This window comes from Panthera uncia, chromosome C2, assembly GCF_023721935.1.
Source record: "Panthera uncia isolate 11264 chromosome C2, Puncia_PCG_1.0, whole genome shotgun sequence".
Taxonomy (NCBI): Eukaryota; Metazoa; Chordata; class Mammalia; order Carnivora; family Felidae; genus Panthera; species Panthera uncia.
Window position 1 is genome coordinate 134,768,884 of NC_064810.1, and position 9,923 is coordinate 134,778,806.

Sequence of the window (9,923 nt, forward strand, 5' to 3'; positions counted from 1 at the left end):
GACAGATATATTTAGAACTCTGCATCCCAGAGCAACAGAATATACTTTCTTCTCGAGTGCATATGGAACATTCTCCAAGATAGATCATATACTGGGTCACAAAACAGGCCTTCATAAGTATAAAAGAATTGAGATCATACCATGCATACTTTCGGACCACAATCCTATGAAGCTTGAAATCAACCACAGGAAAAAGTCTGGAAAACCTCCAAAAGCATGGAGGTTAAAGAACACCCTACTAAAGAATGAATGGGTCCACCAGGCAATTAGAGAAGAAATTAAACAATATATGGAAACAAACGAAAATGAAAATACAACAATCCAAACACTTTGGGATGCAGCGAAGGCAGTCCTGAGAGGAAAATACATTGCAATCCAGGCCTATATTAAGAAACAAGAAAAATCCCAAATACAAAATCTAACAGCAAACCTAAAGGAAATCGATGCAGAACAGCAAAGACACCCCAAACCCAGCAGAAGAAGAGAAATAATAAAGATCAGAGCAGAAATAAACAATATAATCTTAAAAAACTGTAGAGCAGATCAATGAAACCAATAGTTGGTTTTTTGAAAAAAATAAACAAAATTGATAAACCTCTAGCCAGGCTTCTCAAAAAGAAAAGGGAGAGGATCCAGATAGATAACATTATGAGTGAAAATGGAGTTATTACAACCAATCCCTCAGAAATACAAGCAATTATCAGGGAATACTATGAAAAATTATATGCCAACAAACTGGACAACCTACAAGAAATGGACGAATTCCTAAGCACCCACACACTTCCAAAACTCAAACAGGAAGAAATAGAAAAGTTGAACAGACCCATAACCAGCAAAGAAATTGAATCAGTTATCAAAAATCTCCCAACAAATAAGAGTCCAGGACCAGATAGCTTCTCTGGGGAATTCTACCAGACTCCCCAGAATTTAAAGCAGAGATAATACCTATCCTTCTCAAGTTGTTCCAAAAAATAGAAAGGGAAGGAAAACGTCCAGACTCATTCTATGTAACCAGCATTACTTTGACTCCCAAACCAGACAGAGACCCAGCAAAAAAAGAAAAGAACTACAGGCCAATATCCCTGATGAATATGGATGCAAAAATTCTCAACAAGATACTAGCAAATCGAATTCAACAGCATATAAAAAGAATTATACACCATGATCAAGTGGGATTCATTCCTGGGCTGCAGGGCTGGTTCAGTATTCACAAATCAATCAATGTGATACATCACATTAGTAAAATAAAAGGAAAGAACCATATGATCCTGTCAATCAATGCAGAAAAAGCATTTGACAAAATTCAACATCTTTTCTTCATAAAAACCCTCAAGAAAGTTGGGATAGAAGGAACATACTTAAACATCATAAAAGCCATTTATGTAAAGCCCACAGCTAATATCATCCTCAAAAATGCTTGACCTTCAAGCTCAAAAACTGAGCTTTCCCCCTGAGATCACGATCAAAACAGGGATGTCCACTCTCACTGCTGTTGTTTAACATAGTGTTGGAAGTGCTAGCATCAGCAATCAGACAACAAAAGGAAATAAAAGGCATCAAAATTGGCAAAGATGAAATCCAGCTTTCACTTTTTGCAGATGACATGATACTATACATGGAAAACTCAACAGACTCCACCAAAAGTCTGCTGGAACTGATACATGAATTCAGCAAAGTCGCAGGATACAAAATCAATGTACAGAAATCAGTTGCATTCTTATACACTGATAATGAAGCTACAGAAAGACAAATAAACAAACTGATCCCATTCATAATTGCACCAAGAATCATAAAATACCTAGGAATAAACCTAACCAAAGATGTACAAGATCTGTATGCTGAAAACTATAGAAAGCTTATGAAGGAAATTGAAGAAGATATAAAGAAATGGAAAAACATTCCATGCCCATGGATTGGAAGAATATTGTTAAAATGTCAATATTACCCAAAGCTATCTACACATTCAATGCAATCCCAATCAAAATTGCACCAGCATTCTTCTCGAGGCTAGAAGAAGCAATCCTAAAATTTGTGTGGAACCACAAAAGACCCCAAATAGCCAAAGTAATATTGAAGAAGAAGACCAAAGCAGGAGGCATCACAATCCCAGACTTTAGCCTCTACTACAAAACTGTAATCATCAAGACAGCATGGTATTGGCACAAAAACAGACACATAGACCAATGAAATAGAATAGAGACTCCAGAATTGGACCCACAAATGTATGGCCAAGTAATTATTGACAAAGCTGGAAAGAATATCCAATGGAAAAAAGACAGTCTCTTTAACAAATGGTGCTGGGAGAACTGGACAGCAACATGCAGAAGAATGAAATTAGACCACTTTCTTACAGCATTCACAAAGATAAACTCAAAATGGATAAAGGACCTGAATGTGAGACAGGAAACCATCAAAACCCTAGAGGAGAAAGCAGGAAAAAACCCCTCTGACCTCAGCGGCAGCAATTTCTTACTTGACCCATCTCCAAAGGCAAGGGAATTAAAAGCAAAATGAAGTATTGGCACCTAATGAAGATAAAAAGCTTCTGCACTGCAAACGAAACAATCAACAAAACTAAAAGGCAACCAACGGAATGGGAAAAGATATTTGCAAATGGCATATCAGACAAAGGGCTCATATCCAAAATCTATAAAGAACTCACCAAACTCTACACCCGAAAAATAAATAATCCAGTGAAGAAATGGGAAGAAAACATGAATAGACACTTCTCTAAAGAAGACATCCAGATGGCCAACAGGCACATGAAAAGATGCTCAACGTTGCTCCTCATCAGGGAAATACAAATCAAAACCACACCCAGATATCACCTCATGCCAGTCAGAGTGGCTAAAATGAACAACTCAGGGGACTATAGATGCTGGAGAGGATGTGGAGAAACCGGAACCCTCTTGCACTGTTGGTGGGAATGCAAACTGGTGTAGCCACTCTGGAAAATAGTGTGGAGGTTCCTCAAAAAATTAAAAATAGATCTACCCTATGACCCAGTAATAGCACTGCTAGGAATTTACCCAAGGGATACAGGAGTGCTGATGCATAGGGGCACGTGTACCCCAATGTTTATAGCAGCACTCTCAACAATAGCCAAATTATGGAAAGAGCCTAAATGTCCATCAACTGATGAATGGATAAAGAAATTGTGGTTTATATACACAATGGAATACTACGTAACAATGAGAAGGAATGAAATCTGGCCATTTGTAGCAACATGGATGGAATTGGAGAGTGTTATGCTAGGTGGAATAAGTCAGACAGAGAAAGATACTATATGTTTTCACTTATATGTGGATCCTGAGAAACTAAACAGAAGATCAAGGGAGAGGATAAGGGGGGAAAAAGTTACAGAGAGGGAAGGAGGCCAACCATAAGAGACTCTTAAATCCTGATAATAACTGAGGGTTGATGGGGGGTGGGAAGGAGGGGAGGGTGGGTGATGGGTATTGAGGAGGGCACCTGTTGGGATGAGCACTGGGTGTTGTATGGAAACTAATTTGACAATAAATTATGTTTAAACAACAACAACAAAACAAGAACAACAACAACAAAAAGTATATAGACAAATCAAAATGTTATTCAAGGGCCTCCTGGGTAGTTCGGTTAAGCATCCAACTTCAGCTCTCAGGTCATGATCTCACAATTCATGGGTTTGAGCCCCACGACAGCCTCTGTGTTGGCAGCTTGGAACCTGAAGCCTGCTTCAGATTCTGTGTCTCCCTCTCTCTCTGCCCCTCCCCTGCTTGCAATCTGTCTTTGTCTCTGTCTCTCTCTCTCTCAAAAATAAATACACATTTTAAAAAATTAAGAAAATTTTATTCTAAACATGATTACAAATAATCTGTAGAAAACAGGAAAATGGAAAAACAAAAGAACAAACAGAAAACAAAAAAAACCACATTGATAGAATGAACACCTAACGTGTGAATACTTACATTAAATATAAAAGGTCTAAATATACAAATTATAACAGTGGTAGAGTGGGTTAAAAATGTGGTACAAGAAACTTACATTGATGTAGGCAGGTAAAATGTAAAAGGATAAAGGTATGTAATGCAAAAATTAATAGAAAGCAGCAGTAACTATAGTAATATTAGATAAGGTGGATTTCAGAGCAAAGAACAGTATCAGAGACAGAGAATGAATTATCCATGGCAAAGGGTTAATCTACCAAGACTGTACATATACAAGAGAGCTACCAAGTATGTGAAACAAGAACTGAGAGTTAAAAGGAGAATAATTAACAATTATAGAGACTTCAGTGCCCTATCTAAACAATCGATAGAACAACAAGAGAAAAAAATCAGAAAGTATATATGATTCAACAGTATCATCGATCAACAGAATCGAATGGACAGTTAAAGAAAACTCTACCTAAAAAGAGCAGAATATGGGGCGCCTGGGTGGCTCAGTTGGTTAAGCGGCCGACTTCAGCTCAGGTCACGATCTCGCGGTCAGTGAGTTCGAGCCCCGCGTCGGGCTCTGGGCTGATGGCTCAGAGCCTGGAGCCTGCTTCCGATTCTGTGTCTCCCTCTCTCTCTGCCCCTCCCCCGTTCATGCTCTGTCTCTCTCTGTCTCAAAAATAAATAAAAACGTTAAAAAAAAAATTAAAAAAAAAAGAGCAGAATATGCATTCTTTTAAAGTTCCCATGGAAAATGTATACTAAGACCATATCCTTGTCCATAAAACAATCCTTAAAATTTTTAAATTGAAATAATTTACAATATGTTTTTAGAGAAAAATAGAATTAAGATAGAAACAATAACAGAAATATAACAGAATTTCTCAACACTAGGAAACTAAGAAACACACTTCTTTTAAAAAAATATTTATTGAGAGAGAGGTAGAGAGAGAATCCCAAGCAGGGATGTGGGGCTCGATCCCACAGACCTTGAGATCATGAGTTGAGCCAGAATCAAGAGTTGGATGCTTAACCCACTTAGCCACCCAGATGCCCCAAGAAACTTCCAAATGACACATGGCCAAAGAGCAAGACCCAAGAAAAAAAAAATGTTAAGTTACATTGAACTTGATACAAATGAAAACAAAACCTATCAAAATCTGTGGGATGTAGCAAAGCAGTGCTAAGAGGAAAATTTATAGTACTAAATATATACATTATATAAGGGGAAAGTCTCAAACCCAAAATCTAAGCTCCCACTTCAAAAACCTAGCAAAAAAAAAAAAAATCAAAATGAACTCAAAACAAGCAGAAATAAGGAAATAATAAAGTAGAAATAAGTGGATTTTTTTTCTAGCAAAACACTAGAGAAAATGATACAACTAGTTGGTTCTTTTAAAACAGAAATAAAATTGCAAACTTCTAGTAATAATGACCAAAAAAAAATGCATTATCAATACTAAAAATAAGATATAACTGGAGACACTATGGACATCAAATGATGATGATGTTGATGATGGTGATGATGATGGAATACTACAGACAACTCTACATTGGCGGAGTTAATAACTGAGACAAAATGGATCACTTCCTTGAAAAATACCCCTAGCAAACACACCCAGTATGAAATAGATAACCTGAATAGGCCTATAACTATTAACGAAATTGAATTCATCATTTAAAAACTCCAAAAGAAAAATCTCCAAGCCCAGATGGTCTCACTGGAGAATTCTACCAACCTTTTAAAGAATTAGCATCAATTCTAGGGGCGCCTGGGTGGCTCAGTCAGTTAAGTGTACAACTCTTGATCTTGGCTCAGGTCATGACTCACAATTTGTGGGATCAAGTCCCAAGCAGGTTCCATGAGTCCCATGTCAGGCTCCATACTGACAGCATGGAGCCTGCTTGGGATTTTCTTTCTCTCTCTTTCTTTCTCTCCCCTTTCCCCACTTGTTCTCTCTCTTAAAATAAGTAAATAAACTATATATTTAAAAAAGAATTAGTATCAACTCTAAACAAAATTTGTTTGGAAAATAGAAATGGAGGGAACATTTCTCTATGCATAGTATTAAATTAGTATTACCATTATTCCAAAACCAGACAAAGACAACACAAAATGGAAAACTAAAACACCTCAAAAACAAAGAGTCAGGGGTGCCTGGGTGGCTCAGTCAATTAAGCTCTGAGTCTTCATCTTAGGGACATGGGTTCAAACCCCTTGTTAGTCTCCACACTGGACTTGGAGCCTATTAAAAAACAAACAAGCAAAAACAAAGATGCAAAATCCTTTTAAAAAGTTAGGATATAGAATTCAGAAATATATTAAAATAATTATACACTATGACCAAGTGGGGCTTAATCCACTGATGCAAGATCTAAATCTCACACTTTGTACACAGTTAAATTAACCAAGATGAATCATGTACATAAAGTGTAAAATAGAAATCTACCTATAGAACAATGGAAAGTATAATAAATATTTTTAATTGCATTTTTAGTCTTAGATTATAGGGGTATAATAAGTATTTTTAATTGCATCTTTAGTCTTGGATTATAGGGGTTTGCAATGCTTATCCAAAGGTAAGAACTACATAAAGAATGTTTAAGGGGTGCCTGGGTGGCTCAGTGGGTTAAGTGTCCGACTTTGGCTCAGGTCACAATCTCATATTTCGTGAGTTTGAGCCCTGTGTCTGTCTCTGCATTGACAGCTCAGAGGCTGGAGCCTGCTTCAGATTCTATGTCTCTCTCTCTCTCTCTCTCTCTGTCTCTCAAAAATAAATAAATAAACAATGTTTTCTAAAAAGAATATTTAATTCAGGTAGTAAATATCATACAACAAATAAAAAATTACAATAATATAGGTAAGCTATACAATGGTATACAATACTGATTTAAGGTTTATTTAGAATTTGGGAATTAATGATTTGGACAATTGAGAATTTTCTTTTGGATTCTGCATGGCAGTAAATATTTTGACAGTGTGGTCTCTGCCCAGGTACAGAAACTAGGAGTGAACAATATTTTGGAGGGAAGTTTTTTTTTTAATGTCAGTGACCAATAAGTTAAACTACAACAAAATTAATTTTTTTCTAAGTCTGAAGCTGAAGGCTATAGTTAGAATTTAAGTGCTCATATGAACGCATTATCTCTGACATGTGGAAATTTGTTTCATTATTGTTAGGAATTACCTGCTTTAAAAAGGGGAGTTAGGAATATACATCCTTAAAAATATATCCTACATTTTCTCATTGCATTCGACTCTCAACCAACTGAGCCACCCAGGCGCCCCTTAAGCAAGCTTTTAAAAGGGACATAGGATAAAAGAAAATATTTAAAATATTATCCTTATTTTATTACCTTAGAGAAGAAATGTCCAGTAGAAATATAATGTGACCCATAAATATAACCAATGTGTGTAATTTTAAATTTTCCAGTAGCTATATTAAAAAAAACTAAAATAGATTAAATATTAATAATACATTTTATTTAGCCTAATACATTTAATGATTTATTGTTTTAACATAGAATATTAGATATTTTACATTTTTTTCCTGTACTAAGTCTTTGAAATCTGGTATATATTTTACATTTGCAATGCATTCACTTCAGACTAGCCCCATTTCAACTGCTCACTAGCCATTGCCTAGTGGCTCTCCTATTGGACTGTGCAGCTTACAGAATAAATAGCAAACGTTTTCTTTATTCAAAAAGATTTCATGTAGTGATTACAGCCACCCTATTTCCTTGGCATGCCTAAAATCTTCATATATTTATGCTGCTAGATTAATCTGTAGATTAGAATGGACTTTTTAATAGTAATATACAATTGCATATTCAAGGTTGGTTTATTTATTCATCAGGTCTTTATTCCTTTTTGTGAACTAAAATTTGTCTGTAATTGTGTGGAAAATCAAGAACAAACTGCAACATTTTGCAATAGTTCTGTAGTAGTGATATAATAATAGATCACATTAATCAAGAAGAAAAGGGTATGCTCTTGAATATTTTTTGCACTTGCTTTTTTTCTTCAATTGAAATATAGTTGACACAATGTTATATTAGTTTCAGGTGTATAATATAGTGATTTGACAAGTTTATATGTTATGCTATGCTTAACCACAATGTAGCGACCATCTGTTACCATACAACACTATTACAATATCATTGACTGTATTCCTTATGGAGTACTTTCCATTCCCATGACTTATTCATTCCATAACTGGAAGATTGTGCCTCCCACTCCCCTAACCCATTTTGCCCATCATTCTAACACTTTCCTCTCTAGTAACCACCAGTTTGTTTTCTGTATGATGGGTCTGTTTCTGCTCTTTGTTTATTCATTTGTTTTATTTTTTAGATTCCATATATAAATGAAATAACAGGGTATCTGTCTTTCTCTGTTTGACTTACTTCACTTAGTATAATACCCTCTAGGTCCATCCATGTTGTTGCAGATGGCAAGATCTCATTCTTTTACATGGATGAGCAGTATTCCGTTTTATATATATGTACATACATACACACCAATTCTTATCCATTCTCTGTTTATGAACACCTTGGTTGCTTCCATATCTTGGCTATTGCGAATAATGCCTTAATAATAAATATGAGGTTGCATATATCTTTTCAAATTAGTGTTTTTGTTTTTTGGGGTACATACCCAGTCGTGGAATTACTGGATCATATGGTATTTCTATTTATAATTTTTTTTAGAAACGTCTATACTGTGTTCCACACTGGCAACATCAGTTTACATTACGTTTCCACCAACAGTGTATACGGGTTCTTTTTTTCTCCTTATCCTTGCCAGCACTTGTTATTTCTTGTCTTTTTGATACTAATCATTCTGATAGATGTAAGGTGATATGTCATTGCTGTTTTGATTGGCATTTCCCTGATGATTAGTGATGTTAAGCATCCTTGAATGTGTCTGCGGCTGTCTGTAGGCCTTCTTTGGAAAAATATATTCAGGCCATTTTCCCAATTTTAAATCAGATTTATTTGGTGTTAAATTGGATACGTTCTTTGTATATTTTGAATGTTGACCACTTGTCAGATATATCATTTGCAAATATCTTCTCCCATTCAACAGATTGCCTTTTAATTTTGTTTATAGTTTCCTTTGTTATGCAAGAGATTTTTGGTTTGATGTAGTCCCAGTAGCTTTTTTTTTTTTTTTTTTTTTTTTTTGTTAGTGTCTTTGATTTTTGTATCAGGGTAATGCTGGCCTTGTAAAATATAATTGGAAACTTTTCTTCCTTCTCTCTTTTTTGGAATACTTTGAGAATAGGTATTAACTCTTGTTTAAATATTGGGTAGAATTCATTTGTGAATCCATCTGGGCCTAAAATGTTATTTGTTTATAGCTTATTTGATTACCAATTCAATTTCATTACTAGTAATAAGTTTGTTCATATTTTTTAATTCTTCCTAATTCAGTTTTGGAAGATTATGTATTACTAGGGATTTATCCTTTTCTTCTAGGTTGATAAATTTGTTGGCACATAATTTTTTGTAGTATTCTATTATAATCCTTTGTATTTCTGTGTTGTCATATATTACTTCTCTTTCATTTCTCATTTTGTTTGGATTCTTCCTCTTTTTTACTGGTGAGTCTGGCTAAAGGTTTATCACATTTGCTTATATTTTTGAAGAACCAGCTTTTGGGTTATTTGATCTATTGTTTTTTATTTATATTTTTCTTTTTTCTTTTTTTAAAAAAAATTTAATGTTTATTGAGAGAGAGAGAGAGACAGAGAGAGAGACAGAGAGAGAGACAGAGCACAAGTGGGGAAGAGGCAGAGAGGGAGACACAGAATCTGAAGGATCCAGGCTCTGAGCTGTCAGCACAGAGACCAAGGTGGGACTCAAACTCAGAAACCATGAGATCATGACATGAACCAAAGTTGGATGCTAAACCAACTGAGCCACCCAGGCGTCCCAATCTATTGTTTTTTAAAGTCTCTATTTAAAAAAATGAAAATGAAAATAAATAAAAAAAAATAAAGT